The sequence below is a fragment of the Pseudorca crassidens genome, chromosome 8, assembly GCF_039906515.1.
Source record: "Pseudorca crassidens isolate mPseCra1 chromosome 8, mPseCra1.hap1, whole genome shotgun sequence".
In the NCBI taxonomy this organism is placed as follows: domain Eukaryota; kingdom Metazoa; phylum Chordata; class Mammalia; order Artiodactyla; family Delphinidae; genus Pseudorca; species Pseudorca crassidens.
The window spans coordinates 34,005,514-34,032,335 of record NC_090303.1 but is presented as its reverse complement, the minus strand read 5'-3'; the positions used below and the strand labels follow the sequence as shown (position 1 = coordinate 34,032,335).

The 26,822-nt window shown below is 39.1% G+C and overlaps 1 long non-coding RNA gene across 1 annotated transcript in view; it reads left to right on the top strand.

The window, feature by feature from the left end:
- The first annotated feature begins 370 nt into the window (after positions 1–370).
- The window catches only part of LOC137228567 (uncharacterized), a 63,001-nt gene continuing 36,549 nt past the window's right edge, over positions 371–26,822 (top strand). The window contains exon 1 of the long non-coding RNA XR_010945307.1: positions 371–710. This is a non-coding gene — a long non-coding RNA (uncharacterized lncRNA). The remainder of the gene's footprint in view (positions 711–26,822) is intronic.

Below are 26,822 nucleotides of genomic sequence, written 5' to 3'. Positions count from 1 at the left end.
CACTTAAATTACAATTTATAATTGTGATTGTGTCAATAAATGGATGAATTACTGTTGTGTTTCATTCATTCATCCATTCAACATATATGTGAGATACCTCTATGTACTAGGAATTATGCTAAGTTCTAAGCACACCAAGGCTTTTTATTATTAAAGTCAATAATCCTTATTTAAGTAGGACAGGCATACAAACTTTCCAGGTTAGATAAAAACCAGCCGTGGTGGAAAATGTGGGCGGCACTCAGCCTCCATTTTAACCTCCTTCTGCTGAGCCTTCCTCTACTGCAAGCAGCTGGGAAGCTAAATGCCTTGTTTTCCAGAATCCCTTGCAGCTGGAGTCCTGAGTGCCAATTAGATGCTCTCACGCCGGACCTGAGAGGCAGACGCACGGTGGAAGCCATTTTCCTGCCACTTCTCCAGCTTTCTGCGGGCAAGGGGCCCCGTGGAGGTGCTGGGTTTCCTGCCGCAGTTTCTCAGTGACCAGCCACTAGTTCTGTGGGCGCTGAGAGGAAGATGGGGTAGTCGTGACAAGCAACAGCTTCCTGACCCTGAGATGAAAGTTCCAGTTAACAAATCCAGCGGATTCTCCACCTTCCTGATTGTGGCAAAGCAGGCAGCTTCCGCGATGGGCCACTTCAGAGGTGTGATTCTGAGAGCCGTTCCTGAAGGACCCGTCGGGAGCCCATGTCTCCAGCCCTTCCAGCAATTTTGTAAGTAATGAATTCTCTGTATTCATTCTGCTTTAAATAGCCAGGTTTTGCTCCCTGTAACAGAACACAAACTTTACAGTGAAGCCACAGGAAATACAGACGTCGGTCGGCCCTGTTGGGGGCCATGAGGAGAGCAGCCAGGCTCATGCTTTAGGCACTTGTGGGATCTGAGTCCCGTGAGGCAGATTAAAGTCAGCAGGGTCTGCTTTGCCAGGCTGAGTCATTTCCCTTGTTCTGCGGGCACTGGGGGGATGGGGGGGACTTGGGAAGTTTTGTGCTGGGGAGTGACATGGTGGTGAGACCCTGGGAAACAGACTATGCTCTGTTCATCTTTGTATCCTCAGTGCCTAGCAGTGCGCCTGGGGCATGTTAGCCCTTGATAAGGATTAGATGCTAAATGATGAGAGTAGTGCTTTAGGAGCATTGATCAGGTTAAGAACGAGAGAGAGAGTAGGCAGGGAGCCATCGGCGTTATGTAGGCATGAAGTTAAAGGAGTCTGGAAGACCATGCAAAGGATTTGACGCAAGACTCAACAGGCACTAGGGACTGTATCAGTCATGATTCAACGAGAGAAGCAAACCCAGTAGGAGATAATATAGTATGAAGAGATTTACTGCAAGGAATTTGCTGACGCAATTGAGGGGGGCTGGGAGGCAAGTCTGAAATCCTTAGGGCAGGCGGTCAGGCTGGAGCTCTTGGGTCCACAGGTGGAATTTCTTCAGAGAAGCCTCTGCTTGCTCTTGAGGCATTTCAGCTGATTGAATCAGGCCCACCCAGATTTTGTAGAATCTTCTTCCTTAAAGTCACCTGATTAAGGACTTGAATCACATCTACAAAACACCTACAAAACAACACCTAGGGCTTCCCTGGTGGCGCAGTGGTTGAGAGTCCGCCTGCCGATGCAGGGGACGCAGGTTCGTGCCCCGGTCCGGGAAGATCCCACGTGCCGCGGAGCGGCTGGGCCCGTGAGCCATGCCCGCTGAGCCTGCGCGTCCGGAGCCTGTGCTCCGCAACGGGAGAGGCCACAACAGTGAGAGGCCCGCGTACCGCAAAAAAATAAAAATAAAAATAACTCCTAGATTAGTGTTTGAGTAACTGGGAGCAGTAGCCTAGCCAAGCTTACACACCAAAAATGCCATCACGGTGACCAACTGAAGAAAGGAAATAATAGAAAAGGGTGAGGAAGGAGTCCGATGTAGCAGGTCTATCTACTCCTTTTGATGCTCCAGCATGCAGATTGGAAATATTTTAAAGCTCACTCGGGTAGCAACCTGTTCAACTCCATGAGACTGATGGCGGTGCTTTACGGCTGAATTCACTAATAAGCAGAAAAACTTCTCCCCTAAGATTAAGGTAATTTATTATCCAAACTGGGGCAATATTGAGAATAAAAGGAGGTCCTGTTAATAACTATGTTGGGGCCACTAGCAAAAACCAGAACAGTCCCAGGCAACCCAGAACACTTTGTCCCCCCACCCAGCCAGGGATGAGGTTTGGGTCCTCCTTTGAGCCCAGCTCGCAAGGTTTCTTCAGTATATGTGGATGTACAGTATACCTTGCTGCCCACTTTTAATGTTGCAGTGGGGGAAAAAGGTGCCATTAAACACAGAGCTTTGTTAAGTTTGTTAAAATTCACATGGAGCAATTTTATTAAAACTGGAAGATCATTTTAAAAAGCAAGAATTTTTTTTCCCTTGAATGAACCAATTTACAAGTGAAAGGATTATATTAATAAATATTAATGGATAACAAAGGCCTCTGATACCATCCGTGCCAAGTGATACAGTGATATTACAGAAGTAAGAGGCCCCAGGGTATAACAGTTAGGAGCCTGACTTTGGAGTAAGACTGCTTTTGATTCATATCCCAATTCCTTATTTATTGATTATGTGAATTTGAACAAGGTGCTTATTCTCTCTCAGCCTCAGTTTCCCTACCTGTGAGATGAGGGTAAAAATAAAGCCCGTATCATGGGAGCATTTGAGGATTAAATAAAACAATCCTTGTTAAAAATGTTTGACAGAGTGCCTGGCACATAATAAATTTTCTATAACCGTGAGTCATTGTTATTGTAATATAGCTATGCAATCTTTGAACTGAAATATCAAATAAGATTTTTTCAGGCAACACAAATACTACTCTTGTATTTATTTTTAGGACTATGACTATTTGGTAGGATTTTGTTTCTGTTTAATGGCATGTCCGTTTCAATTCTGTTATCCTGATGGCAACACCATACTGTATCGGGAAATATCCTTCCATATGACAAACCTCTCCCAGAGCAATATTAGGCATCACATCCTCCACATCTTTGAAACCTTTTTCATAAATGTGGCTCTTACCCATGAAGTGTAATTATTGAATACAGCTCTGTTTTTGAGATTTCTGCTGAGAGACAAACTAGCAAAAGCATAGCACTGTTCACCCTTACTAGAAATGATGGGGAAAAAAAGAGCTTTCCCACTATGCTTTGTACTTTATGAGACTATCTCTAGATAATTCATTAGTTCTAAAGTGACATGAAAATCAATTAATTTTAATGGTGGATAACAGATTATGGTATTTAATAGTTCATCTAATTTCATGAGGCAAAGTGAATTAGACAATGCAGTGTAAATCTAATAAGGGTTGTGAGAGCTCATTTGACTGTCAAATGCAAAGATGAATGCATGTGTCAGGAATTAGATAAAAACTAAAGCATTCTATATGAAGTCTGTACACAGTTTATATACAGATTTAAGTTAGAAGCTTTAAGGAACATAAAACATTATCCCCCTTTAGCTTGCTCTTAGAACTTATTTATTAAGCACTTACTATCTAATCTATGGTGTCTATTAAAATAGCACAGAAAGATACATACATCCCTCTCCCATCTTTTTTTTTCTCTATGAATATAAGTAGAATAACTTAGAAATGTTGGTGGTAAAAAGTTCTTCATGAAAGGTTGTTTATGAATAATTGAAATGATGGAGTACCAGCCTGTTGATGGGTTCCATTCATCTGTGTGATATTGAAAATAGCCTATTTTCTCTGAAAATGTTTTTTTTTTATTATTCTTAAATAAGCCCCTTTAAACTCAGAAACGCAGCCACTTCTTCTTAAGATTTAGCACAGTTGAGACTTTGGGTGAATAACTCCCTCCCTACCCCGAGGAACTCAATTTACAGCCCAGTTTCCATTCCCAATAGAACAGAATGTACAAAGGCAGCTTCGCTAGAAAGTTTCTTTTTCAGATGCTGTTAAGTGGTTTCTTTGAAATAGTTGCAGCTCTACAGTAGAGGAATCAGGAGGTCACAGTTGCCTGGTTTCTATTGATTCTCCTAGTTAATAAAGAGTTAAACAGTGAAGTGTGGTCTTTTATTTTATTTTATTTTTTTTAAAGGCATTTTGAAGGTGCTGGAGAGGGAAGGCCTGGTCCTAAGTGGTCATGTGGCTACCGCCATTCATCTTGGTAGTGACTATCTGTCAAAAGTGGCAAGAGTCCCTGTTAACAGCCCTGACCTAAGCAGTAATGAAGGGAGAGTGCACGGCAAAGTGTCCATTATCAGCAGGTCGGGAGCAGTAAATTGGAGCAGTTTGCTTCAATCTTGCTGCAAGTTGAAATGTAAGATAGGTGGGGAATCAGCAAGAGGCAATTTTATCCTATGATCATTTTTGTCAGATCGCATCAGAGTGGCAACTTAGTTCGATGCATGATTTCAATTAACCAACTCTGGCCGTAATGCTTCCACTGCCGGGGGAAGCTCTTTTCCGAGCCTGGGTTCCTCATTATTTCTTATTTCAACCCACCTGAGTACCCACTGGGAGAGAAACTGTGAGGTTACAGAATAGGAAGTGCCATGTGTGGATGACAGCCGCTGCCCCTGACCTCGCCTCTGGACAGCAAGCATCACAGTGTCCTGGGTGGCTCTAAATGCTACCTTGATTATCCGCAATTTTCTTAACTCATAAATCTGTTTTTAAGGACCTTCAACTCTGGATTTTAAATATGTTGAACTTGCGTGTTGTTTACTCTTTGACAAAAGAATTAGCCTTTTGCGTGACAGTTTTAGGGAGGGTCAGGTCACAAAAATCTGTACTTGTGCTAAGTCACATGAAGCTGCTCACAAGCACAAAAAAAGTGAGTGTGAAGCTGAAGACGGAAGCTCTGTTAACTCTCAGATCCCTGAGAACTATTTCCTAGATGGCCTAAGTGAATACTGCGTTCAGTGCTTCTACAAAGCATATGCATATGTACGTAAGGAAAACCATCCCTGCTCTCAAGGAATCCACAATTCAGAACAAGAAATAAGACATACGCCAACCGCTGTAATAAAAGTAGGAAGATCCTATAGAAATTTAGAAAGATCACTTTTGGATGGGGAAATAAGGGCAGACATCAAAAAAGATAAGCATTTATCTTGGGTCTTGGTGAATGGGAGGATATTTCCAGGTAAAATTGGAGTTTTAGTTTTATATAGCAGCCTAACCAATTACCACACATTCAGCTGCTTACAACATGACCAGTTTATTAGCTCACAGTTTCTGTAGATCAGGACCAGGGTTAGCTGGGTCCTTTGCTCAGAATCTCATTAGGCTGAAATCAAGGTGTTAGCCCGGGCTGCAGTCTCATCTGAGGCTTGGGTCCTTCAGCTAAGCTCAGGCAGGTTGTTGGCAGAATTTAGTTCCTTGCAGTTGTAGGACCTATTACCCACTCTCTCACTGGCTGCCACTTAGGGGTCATTCTCAGCTCCTAGAGGCCACTCGCCATTCCCTGCCATGTGGTTCCCTCTACAACATGAGTTTGCTGCTTGGAGAGCAGCAGGATTGAGCTGAGGAAGGGCCCAGCCCCTCTTCAGCACTTACCTGATTAGGTCAGCCCCATGCAGATGACCTCCCTGTTGATTAACTCAGAGTCAACTGATGAGTAACCTAACCACAAGAGTGATGTCCCAGCATATTCACAGGTTCTGTGAGGTGGGGGGGACAGTACAAGGTGCGTATATAGAACGTGAGCATCTGGGGACCATCTGGCATGGCAGTGTAGAAAGAACAGCTCTTGAGAAAAAGGAGGGAGAGGGTGTGGGCAGGAAACACTAGGGTTGTTTGTGAACGGATGATGTGTCAGAGTTTTCTCAACCAAATGAAAAAATGGAGGTGGTTGGGGAATATTGGCCTAGAAAGTGACTTTAAGTCCATGAAGCATCTTAAATTTCAGAGTGCAAACTCACCAAAAGTTTTTAAGTGGTGACATAATTACCATCATGATTTTTAGAAACATGATTCTTGTGTCCTAGACGGATTGAGAGAGAAAGGAGGGTTTAGTTTGTCTCTCTGTACAAGGATGGAGGCTCTGAAGACAAGGTATTGCTTTTGTTTGCTGCTGTAGCCCCAAGTGGAGCATAGTGGGCACCTGTTACACATGTCAGGGGAACAAATGAGTGTTGTGAGCAGAACAGACAGGGAACAATTGTCATAGTCCGGTTGAGCAATATTAAGGGAGGAATTAGGGAGGCAGCAATGCAAAGGGAAAGGGGGAGATGTATTGAAAAGATATTGCAGAGCTATAAGCAATGAGCTTTACAAACGTGGAATAGGAAGAAAAGAGAAATCAAAAGTGATATCAAGATTATAATGTGGGTTCCTGGGAAAGTAGAAAATAATGGAAAAGAATAATTATACCTATGCAGAGAGAATCACCAGTTGTTAATCTAAACTTTTTACTTTCCAGACAGATTTTTGGTCCTGTGTAGACAGCCCCAAACTGCATTCGCTAATGGTATATATTTTCCCACTGGCCTGTAGTTATTTTATTTTCCAATTTTTCAAGACATAATTGATATACACTATATAAGTGTAAGGTGTACAGAATAATGATTTCATTTACATATATTGTGCAATGGTTACCACAATGAGTTTAGTTGACATCCATCATCTCATAGATACAAAAAAGAGAAAAAAGTGTTTTTTTCTAGTGATGAAAACTCTTATGATTTACTCTCAGCAACTTTCAAATATACCATTACAGCTGTGTTAACTATAGTCATCATGTATATTACATCCCCATTATTTATTTATCTTATAACTGTAAGTTTGTATCTTTGACAGCCTTTATCCAATTCCCCTTCCACACCCTCGACCTCTGGTAACCACAAATCTGATCTCTTTTTCTATGAGTTTGGGTTTTTGTTTGTTTGTTTAGATACCACATATAAGTGAGGTGATACAGTGTTTTGTCTTTCTCTCTGACTTATTTTACTTAGTATAATGCCCTCAAGGTGCATCCAGGCTGTTGCCGATAGCAGGATTGTCTTCTTTTTATGTCTGAATAATATTTCGTTATATACATACTGCATCTTCTTTAATCATCCATCAGTGGACACTTAGGTTGTTTCCATGTCTTCTCTATTGTAAATAATGCTGCAATGAGCATGGGAGTGTAAATACCTCCCTGAGAGAGTGTTTTAGTTTCCTTAGGATATATGTCCAGGAGTGGAATTGCTGGATCACATGGTAGTTCTATTTTTAATTTTTTGAGGAACTTCTGTACTGTTTTCCATAGTGGCTGCACCAATTTACATTCCCACCATCAGTGCACAAGAGTTTCTTGTACACATGCTTTTCTCCACATCCTCACCAGCATTTGTTATCCCTTGTCTTTTTGATGATAACCATTCTAACAGGCATGAGATGATATTTCATTGTGGTTTCAGTTTGCATTTGCCTAATGATTAGTAATGTTGAATATCTTTTCTTGTACCTGTTGGCTATTCATATATCTTCTTTGGGAGAACGTCTATTCAGGTCCTTTGCCCATTTTTTTTTTTTTTCGTGGTACGCGGGCCTCTCACTGTTGTGGCCTCTCCCGTTGCGGAGCACAGGCTCCGGACGCGCAGGCTCAGTGGCCATGGCTCACGGGCCCAGCCGCCCCGCGGCATGTGTGATCTTCCCGGACCGGGGCACGAACCCGTGTCCCCTGCATCGGCAGGTGGACTCTCAACCACTGCGCCACCAGGGAAGCCCCCTTTGCCCATTTTTTAATCGAATTGTTTGGGATTTTTTTGCTCTTGAGTTGTATGAGTGCTTTATACATTTTGGATGTTAGCCACGTATCGACATAGAGTTTGCAAATACTTTTTCCTATTCTGTAGGTTGTCTTTTCATTTTGTTGATCACTGCTTTTGCTGTGCAGAAGCATTTTAGTTTGATGTAGTCCACTTGTTTGTTTTTGCTTTTGTTGCTTGTGCTTTAGGTGTCATATCTAAAAAATCATTGCCAGGAAACTTTTCCTGTTTTCTTCTAGGTGTTTTATGGTTTCCAGTATTACATTTAAGTTTTTAATCTATTAGATTTAATTGTTGTGAGTGGTGTAAGATAGAATAGAGATATAGTTTTATTCTTCTACATGTGAATATCCATTTTCCTAACAGTGTTTATTGAAGAAACTCTTTTCTCCATTGAGTATTCTTGGCTCTTTTGTCAAATATTTTAAGTATTTGATTTAAAAGATAAGCACACCTATAGATAGGTAGGTAAATGTTGCTTATCAGTGACATATATACATTTACAATTTATATATGTAAATAATTTGGAAAAATTCATAAATGACAACCAAGATTATTGAAGAAATATGAGATAGATAGCTCTCATCAAACAAGGTTAAAGTAATTGAGCCATTTAGTCATAAAAGCTTACAGTAGGAGGTACCTTAAGTGTTATTCCACCCAACGTTTTAACTAGTGAGGACTCTCACAACACCCTCTGTGCGTGATCATTCCATCTTTGCTTAGACAGTTCCAGAAACCAAGAATCTTCTGGATTTTTAGACAGTCCATTTAAGTGTTGGACAGCTTTGTTATTAAGTCTTTACCATATATCAAAATATGCCTTCTTATGATTTATCTCCATTGCTCACAGCCTAGTTGCTGGAGCAATGTCCAAGAGACATAATATTCCTCCACATGACAGCACTTCAGACCAACTAAAGTTCCATTTCTTGTAAGGAATGCATTCCTGAGGACCTTGCATATTCAAACTTCATGAAAAACTGTGACTAATTCTGAAAAGGATGGTAGTTATTGTAGTTTTCTGGCTGAAGTGGTGCTTCTGTGTAGCAATAAGAAGTATAATTCCCTAGCTCTCTAGCTTTGAACTTGTATAATTCTTGATTAATTTTTAATTGCGGAGAATTGCCTTTGGAGAATAAGGAGAGCTGTTTCAAATTCACTTAAAAAGGAAGAGAACTGTATTTGAAGAAAACTGTCATGTCTCCAAGGCTTCTCTTCCCAAACCCCCTCAATGTGTGGGAACAGTCAGCAGTGTCATATTAACCTACTAAAGGAGTCCATGACACCTCCATCTCTAGAGATGGAGGCAACTTAAGAACAGGCAAATTAACAAGGATTTGCATACCCAGATGCTGAGAAGTAGACCAGATGACCCACTGAAGTTCTTTAGCACTGATGGCATTCTGACTTTTGCTCTTCAAGCCCAGGTTTCTTAAATGTAACACTGTGTCCACACTTAACTGTTTCCAATGGTAGCTATAAGGCATATCTAACAAAATATAAACTTAAAATATAGATTGGCAAATGTGAGTACCATTGATTTTTTCAATATATTTATGTGTGTACATAACATATAATGTCCAATATCCAGAAGTCATTTATTTGCTTACAGCCTTGAACTTTGCATGAGGGCCAACCACTACCTGTGTTTGAAAATATAATTTTTATTTACATATTCTTATACATCACCATAGAACTCATAGATATTTGTGTGCAGCATTCTATTTTCTTTCTCATGCGGCACTTAAGCATAGAAAGAGATATCAGAAACAAAAAGAGGAAACACTTTGTTTAACACTTCACATAAAAGTTTCTAGCATTTTGCTTTTAAGAAATGTATGCTCCAATAAAACTTTTTAAATCAACTAACTCAAGCCCTAACCCCATCATTTTTTGCTGTTTTGTTCTTTTGAAACAAGTAGCAAAGTCATTGAATTTCAAAAGGACACTTCTCCCCTTTGAAAACTATTTTTTTTTTTTGTACACACTGAAAATCCTCAGCAATGGACAGGTTTATGTATAGACACAGACTGAATTGTCTGAAAGATTGTGATGCAGTCATTGGGCTGAGAGAGAAGTGAAATGTTTCTTTATGTCTGAACGTGTCTCACAGGAAGACAAGAAAAAAGAAATTGAAATTGTTCTCCTAACATGAAAGCTATCTGTCAAAATACTACATTATTGAAATGATTATTATTTAAATTTCTCAACCCAATAGCATGTACAAAATGAGAAGAAAGGGGTTAAGAAGAAATGTTCTTAAGATCTCCTGGTAGCTGGCTCCTGGCTCTCAACAGTTGCTCACCTGATAGAAGGTTAAATAGCAGGTTCTTATTTTCAGAGTCTATACAGATAATTAGTAACCTGTGAAAAAATTGAGGCAACTTCTGTGTTTGTACTTGGTTGGGTAGTGCAGACAGGGTCCAGATGATCTGGACTCTATCCGTACTACCCAACCAAGTACAAAGCTGAGAATATAAGAGTCCTTTAGAAAAAGAAAGACTGAAAACACAGGGTGGGTGAGAGAGATCATAAGACTATGAGAGTAACAGTGGCGTGAGGTCTCTGAGAAAAGAGAAGGAAGGAGAGCCAGAGCACATCTGAACTCACTGGTCTTTGAAAGGAGGAGGAAAAGAGAGGCCTGAAACAAAGGTGGGTTTTTACATGGTGGTGAGAAGGTGAAGGGATTCCCTTCTGATGATTTCTGTTTTTGAAAAAAAGAAATTTAACACACCAAGTCTTTTATATTAACCAAATTCATAGTCTAAGGACAAACTGCCCCCTTTGGCGCGCGCGCACACACACACACACACACACACATACACACACACAATATCAACATAGTCAAGGTCATAAAAAAAGAAGATAGAGGGGGAAATGACTAGTTTATTTCATGAGGAACCAAAATAACAACAGCAGTAATAGGGATGACTATGAGTGTATCAGGACTGAATTCCATTCCTTAAAGTCCATGCTAAAGACTCAGTTAAAGTAAAAGTTTTGCCTAAAATTAGTTTCAAACAAAAAGTCATCCAAAGGAATCAGATTGATTATTTAGTGCCTGTCCATAGATAGGACTATAAGGGGATGAGCTATGTGGAAAGTAAAACTTTAACTTGTGTTTCCTTTGAGCTCTTTGAAATAATGTATAAATCAGAACCAGCTGAATTAAGCAGGTGATGCACAGCACTTGAATACACTGATTAATGGTACCTACACCGTAATTTATGGGAAAATGCTTTTGAACTCAGGTATTATCATGACCATTTTTAATACACACTGTAGTTCAATACATGTGTAAGATATCTCCTTTAAAAATAAAACAAATTTACATTGTCTACTTTTCTCCACATTATCAACCTTAGTGGACAGACTCTTGACCATTCCTGGTAAGAGGCATTAGACATCATTTCAATTGTGCAAATCTGATGATATTTCTTATAATGTTTAACAGTATCTTGATGGAAAGGGAAAAAGGATTTAAGGTGTTTAAAATAAAGAAATTCAAATACTTTTTATGTAGACTCCCTCTTATCTTTGGGTTGCCCAGTTCAAAATCCAAAGACTGTGTATATATGTGAGTGTATGAATTTAGAACTAAAAAAAAAAAATTCCCAATGAAAGTATAGAATTAAAAATAACTGAAAACAGTTTATGCACTGCTGCCTGTTTCTATACCGATTCTTAAAAACCCTTACTAGTTTTTCATATTTGCCTTATGCCCTTTAAAGGACTCAGATTCATAATATACAAAGAAGTTTATGTGATATATAGAGCAGAGCCATAAACCGTATTTTATGCATAACAGTGATTAAATGCACGGTTGATATATTTCACTAAGATGGAAACCATGTCGGAAGGCTTACATTTTGATAACTTTCCTTTTGGGGGACATTTCTAAATTATTTAAGTTGAAGAATAAAATGACTTGTTTGTGAATTTACATGCTCTTTTTAATCATCCTTAGGTAATGCTGATATGGCAAAGACGCTAAATTACAGGCAGCAGTGGGAATCTGCTGGGTGAAAAAGCACAGAATCGTTTTGTATATGAGTCCATGAGGAATATTCTGTTCAAGGAGTGGAGACATAAGAAAATTACCTAACTCATGAACCACACATTAAGAGCGTAGTCAGCTGTTGTAAATGAGTATCCAACAACAAACCATTATGTATCTTTGGTTTAATTAGATGTGCTTATTACACACCTGTACTGAAGAGTAGAGGCTGCTATTTGCATCACTTATGGTTTTCTCTATCAAAACAGTATTTGAATTACGAAGCTTATAAGGTTATGTATGATTTCTCTGGCTTGTGTCCCTTCATTTTGTGGACAGCCCAAACAAGATGAGGGAAACAAATGAGGAAATATTTTAATCATGTTAGTAAAGAATTTCTAAATTTAGAAATGTAGGGAATTTATAGATATGAACAAATATCAGCAAAATTACCAAGCTTTTGTAAATCAACTTGATGTTTCAGGAGAGAGTATAAAAGTTAGATAAATTCAGCATTTAATTTTTTCTCTAGAGTTCCGTCTTAAAAGGTATTAATTATTATGATGATGATGGGTTATTTACAGAGTGCTTCAAAATAGGGACAAATGTTAAACTACCAAATAATTTATGATTTACAGTTTTTACAACTCAGAGTGAATAAACAATCTAGGCAAAATTGTTCTGTATATTGAAGAGCATTTACTAACTACCTGGAAGTTTTAAAACATTTATTATGTAGCAAGTACATTTTAAAAGTAAAATTTGTATAGTATTAAAAACAACCTCAAAAGTGTCTCTAAAGAGAATTTTATGGAACATTTCATTTATATACATCATCAAAACTTGTTATTTTTACAAATCAGATTCCCCTAAGATTTTGGTATATACTTGTTTTAAAAGCATCTCAGATTCACTATCTCATCCTTTCACTTCACCACTGTCTATACTTAAATTAATCTAACTATGTCTATCCTTTACTCCTGTTTTCCTTCCTTTCCAAAGGGGAAAAGTGAGGTTACACTAAGGAAGATAACACATGTTCTGATGAACTTAATCCTATTATCATAACAAAAATAGCACCATTTCAGAGGAATAAACAACAAATGGTACCCAATGCCTAGAGAAAATTAAAATTCTATTTGGGATTCCCGCAGGATCTAGTACCAGTGTCACAGTTGAAGTTTGATAGTTTCTCAGGAAGACAAAGCTTAGGAAAAATAAGGGTTTGAATCCATGAAAAATATGGTAATAATAGCAAAAGGAGAAGGGCTCAATATTATTGATTTATAGTAACCACAAGAAAGGAGCAGATGGTAGTTTGGAAAAAATATATGTAGTCATTTTAGTAGATACCTCTTAATATGAAATATGAATTGTATTTCTTACAACCACAGAAAATCTACAAATCTCTAGAAATTCCAACAAGTTTCTAGAAATATAACTAACTCTCTAGTAATTTTTATCTTAGAATAAAGCTTAGGGTCAAATATAAAGATAAGCAAAATTTTCCCAGCTCTGCTAATAATGTCATATGTTAAAGGTTCTGTAACCCCTTCATTCACAAAAACCAGAGACACTAAAATAAATACGGTCATTTTTTTTTACATTACATGATAACTTCCTAAACTAATTTAGACTTATATTATTTTTTAGATAGAGATGATTTTTCAACTAAAAATACTTATTTTTGTCCAACAATTGCAGCAACATTTTCTCAGGAATTGCTTTTAGGGTGAAACCATCTGAGGTGACTAGAACAATGAAGTAATTTTTTAGAATGTAGATTATCTCCACAATGTCTATTACATATTTTTTGCAACTCAGCAAATTATTTCATTTCTCTCTCCCTAGTATGGAAATTTAATCTAAGTATTTATTTCATTTTCGGTAACCTATTTGAAGAAAGACTAACTACCCTTCAGTATACAGTATTACATTATGCATTCAAAACTGATACTATAAATTATACAATCTAACAAAAAAATTATTAATGGTTTACGTGGGGGCCGGCCACCATGAAACCTCAACTGACAGCAATGGAAGTAATTTTCTCTGTCGCCCATCAGGGAAAGGAAAGGAGCCCAGAGTGTCTGTGTTTAAACAGGTCCACCGCATGTATTCTCTTTCATACAAGTTGCTGTTTATAAAGGCAAACGACAGTAAGGGCCCGGAGTAAACTTCAAGTCTAAACCATAGACCACCTTTAAACAACAGTAAACAGGTACTTTAAAGCTACAGCTCGGTACTTCAATACTTTTCTTTTAAGGTCCTTTTAATATGCAATTCATGACCTCAGAATAAGGAGAGAATTGTTATTTTACTGCATTTTATTGATGACAGAATTTGCCAGCTGTTTTTCTCTGCTACTCTTCTCTGCTATTGTAGTGCTCTCCCCCCACCAGTGAAGTATTTTATCATGATTAAAATCAGTGAATGTAGATTCTATGAGCCTTTTCAGCCATTTTAATATCACCTGAATTAGGGAAGGGATCCTGTAAACCCTGGGGTGAATCCTTCTGAAATTGTGTTGAAGAAAATGGATGCCTCCACCAGACACAAGGAGAGAATAAGGGAGAACCCCGGCCAGAGTCATTCAGAGGCATCCCAGGTCAACACAGAAGTCCCAGAGGAGGGGGGGAACCATGAACTTGTTGGACCATACATCCATGTATTTGTGTGATTTATTTTCCCCCCAGAAGCACTTTTCAACTCTAGGTTCAAGGGGCTGATTAGGTTTTTGCAAAAATGGTAAAACAGAACAAAGGCTGCTGCAATGGGCATGGGGCCTAGGCTGGGTAGAAGAGTGGAGCGTTTGTGATAGGTCACAAGATGGAGGCTGGAGAAGCAAAGCCATTAAGGAGACTCACTGAGAGAACACAGGTCCACACTCCCCTTACATCATGCCCCCTCGTAATGACAGTTGTCATAATCCAGCATTTCATGTCAAACAGTGTGAATCTTGGGGAAAATGTGGTTCAATTTGCAGAGTTTTATAGAAAGTTTTTAATTTCTAAAAATATTTTATATAAAAATTATAGGAAAAATTAATCATGAGGTATTCAGTATGAAGGCCAACCTTAATGTAATTTAATATATGATGATTTCTTAATATAATTTCTTGGATTTGTGCTCACAGCAATTATACTACGTTCCAGTCTCAGAAAAAACAGATTTTATCCTAAAACATCCTGCCTGAAGAGAGGCTGAACCTTTTCACACCCTGTTTTCCAAATAGACTCTGTCCCAATTCTACTAAAATAGTAGAGTAACTCACATTTGTTTTGCTTCATTTTTATGTATTTCTTATACTAAAAATGAAATCTCATTCACTATGGGATACTTTTCTTTTTGTTTTTCATCCTTAAATTAATACCTGATGACAATACTCTTAGGACTCAGGAATCTGCTCTCTGCCTCTTCTGTTTCCCAGATTTAATTTGATGCTGGCTTAGGGTCTTTCCACCGTGTGCTGAAGGAAAGGATTTGTTTTGTTTTGCTCTGAGAATTCAGTAGTTTTGGTATGAGGCAGAAAATTTCAGGTAGGATCTTTGTATCATTAATGAAAATGAAACCGCTTTGCAGTTTTAATTTTCTCATAATGCTGCTAGTTATGAATGACATGAATTATTATACACTGGATTATGTAATATTCATTGTCGTTGGTTGGACTGTGCCCCCAAAAAAGATATGTTCAAGTCCTAATTCCAGATATTTCTGAATCTGATGTTACTTATAAACAGGGTCTTCACCGCTGTATTCTAGTTAAGATGAAATCATAGTGGATTGAGTTGGGCCCTAAATCCAACAACTGGTGTCTTTTTTTTTTTTTTTTTAGGAATTTTTAAATTGAAGTATAGTTGATTTACAGTGTGGTGTTAATTTCTGCTGTACAGCAAAGTGATTCAGTTATACATATAATATACTTTTTATATTCTTTTCCATTACGGTTTATCACAGGATATTAAATATAGTTCCCTGTCCTGTACAGTAGCACCTTGTCTTTTCTCCATTCTATATATATACTAGTTTGCATCTGCTAACCCCAAACTCCCACTTCATCCCTCCCCCACCCCCCTCCCCCTTGGCAACCACAAATCTGTTCTCTATGCCTGTGAGTCTGTTTCTGTTTTGTAGATAAGTTCATTTGTGTCATATTGTAGATTCCACATATAAGTGGTACCGTATGGTATTTGTCTTTCTCTTTCTGATTTACTTCACTTAGTATGATAATCTCTAGGTCCATCCATGTTGCTGCAGATGGCATTATTTCATTCTTTTTTATGGCTAATATTCCATCATATATATGTACCACATCTTCTTTATCCATTCATTTGTTGATGGACATTTAGATTGTTCCCATGTCTTGGCTATTGTGAATAGTGCTTCTATGAACATAGGGGTGCATGTATCTTTTTGAATTATAGTTTTGTCTGGATATATGCCCAGGAGTCGGATTGCTTGATCATATGTAAGTTCTATTTTTAGTTTTTTGAGGAACCTCCATACTGATCTCCACAGTGACTGCACTAACTTACAGTCCCACCAACAGTGTAGGAGGGTTCCCTTTTTTCCACACCGTCTCCAGCATTTGTTATTCAACAACTGGTGTCTTTATAAGAGAAAGGAGAGGGAGATTTGAATACAGAGACCTGAGGACACACACAGGGAAGAATGCCATGTGACAGCTGAGGTAGAGATGGGAGTGATGCAGCTACAAGCTAAGGAACACCAAGGACTGCTGGCCACCACCAGAACTTAGGACAAAGGCATGGAACAGAGTCTCCCCTCAGAGCTTCCAGAAGGAACCAGTCTTGTTGACACTTTGATTTTGGACTTCCACCCAGTTTATTGATAATATGTTATGGCAGCCCTAGGATATAAATACCTGCAGTATATATAAGTCTGTGAAATAAGCACACTTCAGATTGTTTTCTGGCATAAAAATATCAACATAAGCCAGGACTTATGTCTCCAGAAACACAGGCGGAAAACCCCTACTTGGGTATCTGGTGAATTCTTTTTGATTATCAAACATCTAAAGACATTGACTTACCTTTCCTCATAATATACTTTCATTCTCATCATTGCCTAAAATTACTAATAACTTGCAAGGAAATAATTAGGCTGAAAATTGGAAGCCAGAATTGTTTGTTATGGAATTTGTGGTTTCAAAGGAAAACGCTCATCTCAAGATAGAGGCTGTGACTTTTCCATTTCCAGGTGATTCCAGATTCATTTCCATTGTGAGTGGAAATTGTTTTTTATATTAAAAATGAACATGTTGCTCATTCAGTGATGTGGATATATTCGAAATTTTAAAGGTACACCCATGTGCACATACACACTCACAGGAAAAAATATTTATCTGGCTGTACGTATACCAAAATGATATTAGAATTGGGAGCTTTCAATTTGTTTTCTTTTTGATTGTATACATTTCCTACTTTTTCTACAGTGATTATGAATTCTTTATATAATAAAACAGATAGAAATTAATAGGGAGTTTGCCTAGTGCATGGCATGAGATTCGCATTTTCATAGGTCAGGTGTTTCCCTGACCTTACTATTGTGCCAAGGGAAATAAGATAATGAACTTCCAGTCTCCTTGCCTTGGCATTCTTTTCCTTTTCACACACACACACACACACACTCACACACACACACACACACACACACACACACACTAATCCGCCTAATAGAGGAGTGTTAGCTTTTTCAGCAATGAGATGTAAAAGACACATAAATCATGGATGTATCTGACATTTAACCAATTTAGATTCCTTTCACACAACTTTCAATTTCAAGTGTGTCTTTTGATTCTCCATTTAGAGAAAACAGCCTTGTATGCTGATCAGAGAATGTCTAACCAAGGCTCCCCTATCCCCACAGCTCCTAGAAGCCTATTCAGCCACAACAGAGTAAGATGTGAAAATGCAGCATGCAACCCAAGGAGCCACACATGACGCCCTGAGACTAACCCTATTTTCTAGAAATACTCAGCATTGTATGGAATCTTGAGCATTAAAAAATATAAGAATATCCTGACTGTTTTACAGCACTACCAGTTGTTTTTTTAAAACCTGTGATATGTCTAGGCTTCCTATTAATCTAACAACAAACAATATGATCCAAACAGCCTGCAAGGCCCTATGGGATCCAGACCTGCCTCACCAGCCACATTCCCCCATGTTCCTTTATTCTCGGCAGCCCAGGCCTCTTTTAGTCCCTCAAATGTGCCCTAATTCTTCCTGCCACAAGGCATTTGAAAATACTGTTCCCTCTGCCTGAAGTTCCCTTCCCCCCACCTCTTTACCTAAATCACCCAGTTCATACTTCAGATGTCATCTGGGTCTTTGTTTCTTCAGAATACCCTTCCCGTACCCTCTAGACCACACCCGCCACCCCAGCTTCTTGCTCTCACAGCAATCCTTTCCTTCCTAGCACTAAGGATGGAATTTTACATTTATTAGTATGATTATTTTATTGATGCCTACGGCATCTTCTAGCATGTCCTATAAGGGCAGAGATGAAGCTGTTTGTTGTTTTTTTTTTCCTCATCACAGAAGTCCCTGCATTTGGACAGTGCCTGGCACATAGTTAGGCTCTAAACACATATTTATTGAATAAATATATGGATGAATGAATTGGAGATACAAACTTTAAAAGTTCTTCAAAGCTCTCAGTTCTTGAAAACCTTCCCCTCTAAGTCCAGGAGACATGAAACTGTGCACTCAGCTAGACACAGATGGAAGAACTTTGACAGCAGTGGAGTTCAGTGGCCATCCACAAAATGATGCTTGACCGTGGTGAACATTTTCCTTTTTTTTGAGGTACACTACTAGCTGTTCCCTCTCATGGATCCAGTCCCCAATATGACATTTCTACCATTTCTTCTTTACACATGTATGTTGTCTTACATTGGAATTATTCAACAGAGTTACAACTGGGGAATGTTCTTGATAAGAAGGTGGGTCCCCATCCCTAACTTATATGCATTTTTTACCTGCCAACTATTCCCTGATATCCTGACCAAGGCTGCCAAGATGGCTCCTTTCCAGACTCACTTAGCACGCAGGGGTTCTAGACTCAGTTAACCCTGCTTTCCAATAAGACATGTGAGGCCGAGAAACTGAGACCAGTTCAAGGATTTTATTCTCTCTTCATTCCTTGCCAACTGCAAAGCCAAGTGTTCCTGAAACCTCCTGTCCTCTGCCTGGAAGTGGGAGTCTTCAGCCATGTGAACAGTCATGGGCATCAAAGTTCACATAGGACACTTGACCATGTTGCTGAGTCTCAAAGGATTTTGCTCAAGACCTACAGCCAAGCTCCTGCTGTCACCGCTGGGTAATCATTCCAAAGGAGGGGAAATTTTTCTCACCTCTCTTTTTGTCCAACCCAAGACAGGAATAAAGACCATGGTGATGGCCAAACACAATTTTCTTATGTCTCACTTGGAACATAGATGGACAAGTGTCTGCTTATTCTTCTATAGAAATCTAAAAAGCAAAAATGTGTGATGTCAGGAAGAAGAGGGGCTTTTACTAGGGTGTTTAATGGTATTACACATTCTCTCTTCTCACAAAGAGGCAAATCATAGTACAGAAGAGGCCTTAGGATACCCTGCTTGAGATCTTCGCTGTCTATTTATTGTAAACACTTCCTGTGAGAAGGAAAAATCATTATGTGGTAGTGTTGGCATATCAGGTCACATGTGGGGTGTTTCTCCAAAGGTCTCCCACAGAATAGAGCCAACTAACTTTACTTTCAGCCACATTGCTGCTTTGCTGCTTTTCAATTTTGTGCTCATCTTTTTTTTTTTTTTTTTTTTTTTTTTGCGGTACGTGGGCCTCTCACTGTTGTGGCCTCTCCCGTTGCGGAGCACAGGCTCTGGACGCACAGGCTCAGCGGCCATGGCTCACGGGGCCAGCCGCTCCACGGCATGTGGGATCTTCCTGGACCGGGCACGAACCCGCGTTCCCTGCATCGGCAGGCGGACTCTCAACCACCGCGCCACCAGGGAAGCCCTTGTGCTCATCTTAATTGTGCCCACTCAGTGGGTTGTTATAGTCTCATTCCCTGAAGGTCACTCACTGCTACCACCTCCAAAGCTGGCGCTGCACGAAACAGCAAAGAGGAAGACATCTGCCTGCACTGTCCCTTTCCCAGCTGATCACCACCTCAGCTACTTTAATTCCTCCCTACCAAACTTGCGACTTCCAAGAAAATGACTTTAGCATGCAGGTTTTGTGATGGCATTTTAGGCATCGTAAGGGGTGTGTATGGGCTGTAAGGCACAAGAGTCCTTTCTTACATCTCTGAGGTCTCCCTGTAAAGGCAGTTCCCGACCTTGCTTACCTGTAACACTTAGCGCCTTTACACACACCTTCCTGGTATAAGGCTTGACAAGAAAATTATAAAAATGGAGAACCTCCCATATATGTTTTAGAAATGAATTTGGAAACCCTTGAATCACTGGTCTTCCAAGATCTAGGGCTTTACCTCTCTCTGTTTTAAGGGGAGACTCTGTCTGGAAGTCTGATCAGGTTGCAATCTACAAAATCACAGCCCTGGAGAGAGCTCCCTATTTGATATTCATCCATAGAGACATGAGTATATTATTCCTTCCAAAGTCAGCTGCAATTGAAGCTCACTAAATTGACTCCACATCTTCCTATCTCAGGCAGTGACAGAGGAATAGCAAGTATTTTTTACTAAAATACTCATTTTTAACCAACACCTTTTTGAAGATTTCTCTATCATTGATACAGAGGACATGATCTTTACTTTATAGCAGATGGCAGAACACCAGCAAATCAGTGTTTGAGTGCAGGGCCTGTTGTCAGTGCCTCAAACGCTTATCTAGCTGCTGTGTCCTTTTGTCAGCGATGTCATGCAGAGTTGAGGACAGAATTTATTGTAAATGTAAGGGGATTAATGTCAAAGGAAATTTTGCATGTGTGTGAGCCCAAGTATATACGTATGCATGCACAGAGGGTCAGGCATTGCACAGACATACCTGTCTTCACCCCTTGGTGCTCCATATTAATGATGGCTAAGGTAATCATGCTAATTGATATCTCACGTCATATAAAGATGTATTTCGACAGACAACTTATACCAATTCCCCTACTAAGCCACCTACACTGAGGCAGATGACTGGTTTCTTTTTATTTGTTCACTCTATTTATCTTCATGGGGAGCCCCCGCCCCCCCACCCCCCATCTTCCCACTCTGCTCTGCTCTCCTCTAGCAGAATTTTTTTGCACTGGGTTGTGTTGAGCATTAGGCAATTGCAATGATGAATGGATAGAAAATTCAAGGAAAGCAAGCAAGGGAAAATGTGGAAATCGGGTAGTCGGCCCCTTAATCAAGTTGGTGTTACTTGGTTCCTGTGAATGAAGCACCTCTTCAGCAAGTGCTACATTCCCAAAGATTACTTTTGTCACACCTCAAAATGTTGGTTATCATTTATTGAATGATTGCAACGTAACAGGCACTGTGCTAAGATCTGTGTGTGTGCTCTGTCAATTAATCCTCATGCCAGTCCTCTGAGGTATTGCTGGTATTATCCCCTTTCTACAGCTGCAAACACTGGTTCAGAGAGGCTAACTCATCCAAGGTCAAATGGCTACTAGATGATGGGTGGAGGCAGGATATGAACGTGACAGTGTGGTCCAGAGCCTGTGCACTTAATTAGGACTTCTCTGCTCCATTTATTTTTAGCCTTGGAATTCCCAAGTATTGTGTAGGTTTTAATAACCTATCATGAAGAGGTAATAGAGAGCCAACAATAAAAGACATATATAAAGAGGAAGCTCTGAAGACAAATGGATTTTCTACAATTATATCAGCAAAATGTGATGCTCTGAAATGTGACTCTTTGTTCTTACCCCTTATTTGAACCTCCTTTTACCCGTGGAATCACAAAATGGGACTTCCAGAGCTCAGCGTCAATCCTATATCCCCTGCCCTTCACCCCCTGTGGGCTGCCCAAGCAGCCAAGATCTAATCATTCCACAAATATGCTGTAAATTGTCTTCAGATGTGGAGGTTGCCTAGGAGCTCAAGTAGAACATTTTAAAATCCCAACTCCTAAATGGTACTAAGTTTTTACCAGAATGCAGTTTGACCGTCCCTGTGCCCCCTAAATTTATTCTGAAGTCTACAAATGCCCAATATCATCCCCTTGTAAGAACAGGGACTTCAAAGAATCACTCAGCTGATTTTACTACCACATGGCCCATTAAATCCCCCTGACACTTGTTGAACTTAAACAACCCAGAGAGAGAAAATAGCCATTCTGGATGATATTTGTTTGATCAGGCTGTGAAAAACTGAATCACTCAGTCAAGCCTGCATGTTTAAGGGGGCAGCTCAATTGACCGACAGCAGACTTGCCGTGTGAGCTGGCATACGTAAGTGGAGCTGACTAACAAAATGACTATTGATCATATAGATGATAAGTTTTCATCTGCTTGCAGCCTGGAGAAACAATGAAAAAAATTATCTGCTTGTACGTGATACCCAGGTGGGGTAAGGACTGGAAACCAAATGTTTGGAGGTCTATGTTTATGAGGGCGCTCCTTCATTTTCTCGTATTTTGGGAGATTCTGTTTTGCGGGAATCATTTTCACCTATTCAAATACAGATGTTAAGAAGAGAGATCAGAACCCCCTTTAGAAAGTTACATTTAGAATATTTTATCAAGGTCCATCTTGCATTGCCCAGACTGGCTTCTCGCTGAACCCTTATTTTGTCTCCACCTCCTTCTTAGTTAAAATTCTGCTCTTTGAACCCATCTCCAAGTTGAAACCTTCTTGGCAAAATAATATAAGCCTGCATCTGCAGCTAGATGGACCTTTCAAGCCCTCCCAAGGTGAGAAAATGTTATTTTTCCCTTTTATGTGTTGTGGTTCATTGGATAGTATTTGTCATCTTGTCATATAACAGAAATGCCATTCACCATGTTGAAATACACCCTTAAGCAGCAGTGTCTATGGATATGAGAGCATCTCCGGTCTGTGGCCCTCATCAGCCCCTCCAAGCACTCCCCGGCTTATATATTCCCAATGAAAAGATTCTCCTTAAACTGTACCATTTCATTCTGATTCATCACAAGGGTCAGGTCCACACCAGAACAATCTTTCTTTTGGAGATGCAAAGGGATAATTGGATTGCATGTGAATGCCTTTTACCATATTTTACACTGACACTTGAAAAGACATGAAAAATTTGCTGAGTATTCTTTAAGATACACACACGCGTGTGCGCCCACACAAACACACACACACACACACACGCACACACACGCTCCATTCTGGTGGGGGAGACAGTTTTGTTGTTTACCATGAGGACAGCTATAGTGGAATCATTGTGGTAATATATAGTCAAGGAATTCCTGAAGGTGCAGATTGACAGCCCTGAGGGAAATAGTTTAGGCTCCCCTTTTGGGAAACCACCTCTCTGCTCTTAGCTCTGCAGAGACTCAGGGAAGCTGCTAGTAGGGGGCACTTGTACTCATTCCATCAAGCCTAACCCCATTGCCATTGCCCCTTGGGCTGCACAGAGTCCTTTAAAATTTCTTCTTACTTCAAGCCACACAGTGAAACTCATTTTATCCGTTCTCTACTATTATCTCTCTCTCTCTCTCTCTCTTTTTTTTTTTTTTTTGGTTGTTAGGGAAAATAGACAGGATGATTTTCCCACTGATGTAGTCGAGGCAGGATTATCCTGGAGTCAAATCTCCAAGAGAGATAGTTCTGCCCGTTGACAAATAGACATTCCCAGGCAGTTTTGGAAAAAACTCTTTCACAAATGATCTTGGAATCTTTCTGGAGAAAATGTACCCAAGAACACAAAACCAGAAATGTATAAAATCTTATAGAGGTTAATGATCCCATCAGTGGATTTTTGTGATATTTCTGATTTTTAATTTATTGTCAGTTCACTACCCCTATCCCAAAGAGAACACTAAGTTAAAAGAAAAAACCCTCAAAAGCCCTTCCTAGATGGGGGTGGGGGAAAGGGGGAAGGGAGGTCTAAGAGGGAGGGGATATAGGTATACGTATAGCTGATTGACTTCATTGTACAGCAGAAACTAACACAACATTGTAAAGCAATTTTACTCCAATAAAAAAAAAAAGGTTTAGGAGAGGCCATTTCAGCTGTTATTTAGTATGATTTGGAAAGAATCTCCTGTAGACAAAAAATAAGAATTCTCAAATATACAAAAGATATGCTCTCATTGTCATGATCAAAGTGTATGGACTTTGGCTGGAGAAAATGGACACCTGGCTCTCAATTTATTTAAAGCCAAAAAATTATTTTTGTAATACCCTCCGAAGTTTTAATTTATTTATATTTAATAACTCAACTCATTTAGTTGCTTTGTGTTTGTTTATTTATTTTTAAATATTTTCTTTATTTTTTTGTCTGCATTGGGTCTTAGTTGTGGCACGTGGGGTCTTCACTGAGGCGTGCAGGATCTTCTGTTGCTGCACGGGCTTCTCTCTAGTTGTGGTGTGTGGGTTTTCTCTCTCTAGTTGTGGCGCTAGGGCTCCAGAGCACGTGGGCTCCGTAGTTTGTGGCACGCGGGCTCTCGTGTTGAGGCGCGTGAGCTCAGTAGTTGTGGCACATGGGCTTAGTTGTCCCGCAGCATGTGGGATCTTAGTTCCCCAACCAGAGATCGAACCCGTGTCCCCTGCATTGGAAGGCAGATTCTTTACCACTGGGCCACCAGGGAAGTCCCACTTTATGTTTATTTAGGCAACAATATTTTAGAGAACACACCAGGAAGTAGCAGTGCTCAAAGCAAAGCATTCTGAATACTTTATTGAGTTGGTGTAATTGAGACAGTTTAGTATTTGAGTACACCTACCTTAAAGATTTCCATGCTAAAATTGTTGCAACCAAGGTCTAGAAGTAGAGCTTAGGGGCTTTAGTCTCCACTTGTCTATGAATTAAGGTAGATGTAAATTATTTTCTGAGAAGAAGCTTCCTTCTGCTCTTTAGTAATGCCTTGACTTCTAGTAATCCTCTGCATGAAAATAGAACAGTTTTATGTGCTTTTTTTTTCAGTCATGTGTTTTATGCTAGGCTCCAGCAATTTCACAAGGGGGTGATAACCCTACTTCTGGTTTGACATTTTATTAAGGTATAGTTCTAAATCAAACTGAAAACAGAAAACAATCACACTCCAGATAATTGACAAAGAGAACAATTTCAAAATCAAGTTGTCCAAAACACAGCAAAAGCTTAGCTGAAGGAAGCAAAGTTTATGGAGGATCACTTAAAGAATATGAATGAAATCCACATACACCTGGACACACTCTAAATACCTTCATACTTGAATTTCATTTGGGGTAAAGCCATTGGCCCATGTCATTAGCCATATGAAACTGGTCATGTATCTTTCTTCTAAGTAATATTGAGGACATTGATCATTATGGTGCAGAGAATCCCATGTATATGAGACCTCAAGGACAGTTTCTTCCTCATCTTAGCATCTGGAAGAACTGAGCTTCTCCTAACAATTGCTCATTGTTATTATGGATTTGTCTTAAGGGTACGGTGGTTGGTGTTTGTTGCTTACAAGCATGGCCCATATAGCTGTCCACAACTACCAAAGAGTGTGGGCCTTCATGCTAGGCATTTTATATTGCTTTATCCCTATTTAAAGTCTTTCCCCTTATTTTTCCTTTTTCTGCTTCTAGTTGATATTCATTTGCTGCATTTCAGTAATCTGGCAAACCATTTTGTGAAAAAGAAGGTTAATAAATATTGCTACTTAAGGGAAAGGGGATATTACCCCAAAGCCTCAGAAGAAGAGCCTGACTTATCCTACAATAACCTGGTAAAAATGAGAAAAGATTTCTGCTTGGTCTCTCACAACGATTCAAAAAGAAAAAGTTAGAGAGTTTTTGCAAAAAGAGCAGGCAACCATAGAAAAAAAATCAAGCTGAGATAAAGTCAGAGGCACAAATATAGCTAAAATAAGAAAACAGTGCAAGAAAAAAATGTAATGAAAAATGTAAATTTGCTTTGATATTGATTATAGACAGCATAAATGATTTGCAAATTCATATCTGTACTGTGAAGGATACATGAGATACCCTCTCAGAAGCAGAATCAAAAAATGCAAAGAGGTAAAAGAGGGGAGAAAAAAATATGGAAGGCACAAATTTGAAGTCAGACTTAGATATTAATTTTCCAAATTCAGAAACCAGAGTAATATGAGTGAAGTGATAGTCAAGAATCTAATAGACAAAACTTTCCTGAATGAAGAAAAATTGCAACACAAAGTGACTTACCAGGGTCCGGGCAAAATTAATAAAAAGAACCTACATCTAAATAAACAGTAATAATTTTTAAAACTTCAATTCAGAAACAAGGGGTGAAATTGCATAATCACTTTTCAGAAAGACACAGCAATAGGAATGCTCAAATTTCTCTTTTTCAACTCTAATAAAAGAAAAACGAAACAGTGATATCTATAAAATTTTAAGGCATAAAAAGGTTGAGAAGCAAGAATTCCGTATAAAAGCTGGCTGATATACCTATGCCAAGACTCTCAGTCAGACAAGGAGTAAAGGATATATCACCCTGTGTCCTTCCCAAGAAGAATACTTGAAGGTAGATCCAGCTGACCAAAAGAAAAGTGAAAAACAACACAGGAACACAGCATCAAGTGTCAAAAAACTGGTAGGGTTCCTGGAAACCAATGTAAAATTTAGAGAATTAAACTATTGTGGATATAATCACAGAATTAAATGAGAAATCCTAAAACTATTGTTGAAAAAGTAGATTCAAGTGTTAAAAAATGATATATAAATGTAAGCCAGATCTATAACCCTAAATGAGATAAAAACTTGCAGTAAAGACAGACCATGGAAATTTAAGGGGCCACTAAATTCTTGGCCATATATTATATAAGGGAGTAGAATCAAAATTTATTTTTTATGACCTCAAGAATTAAAGAAATATAGATAACTTTAATATATCTAGATCACTATAGAGTTAATTCAAAATTCCCCCACTCCCAATAACTGTGAAAAACACCAATAGAGGAA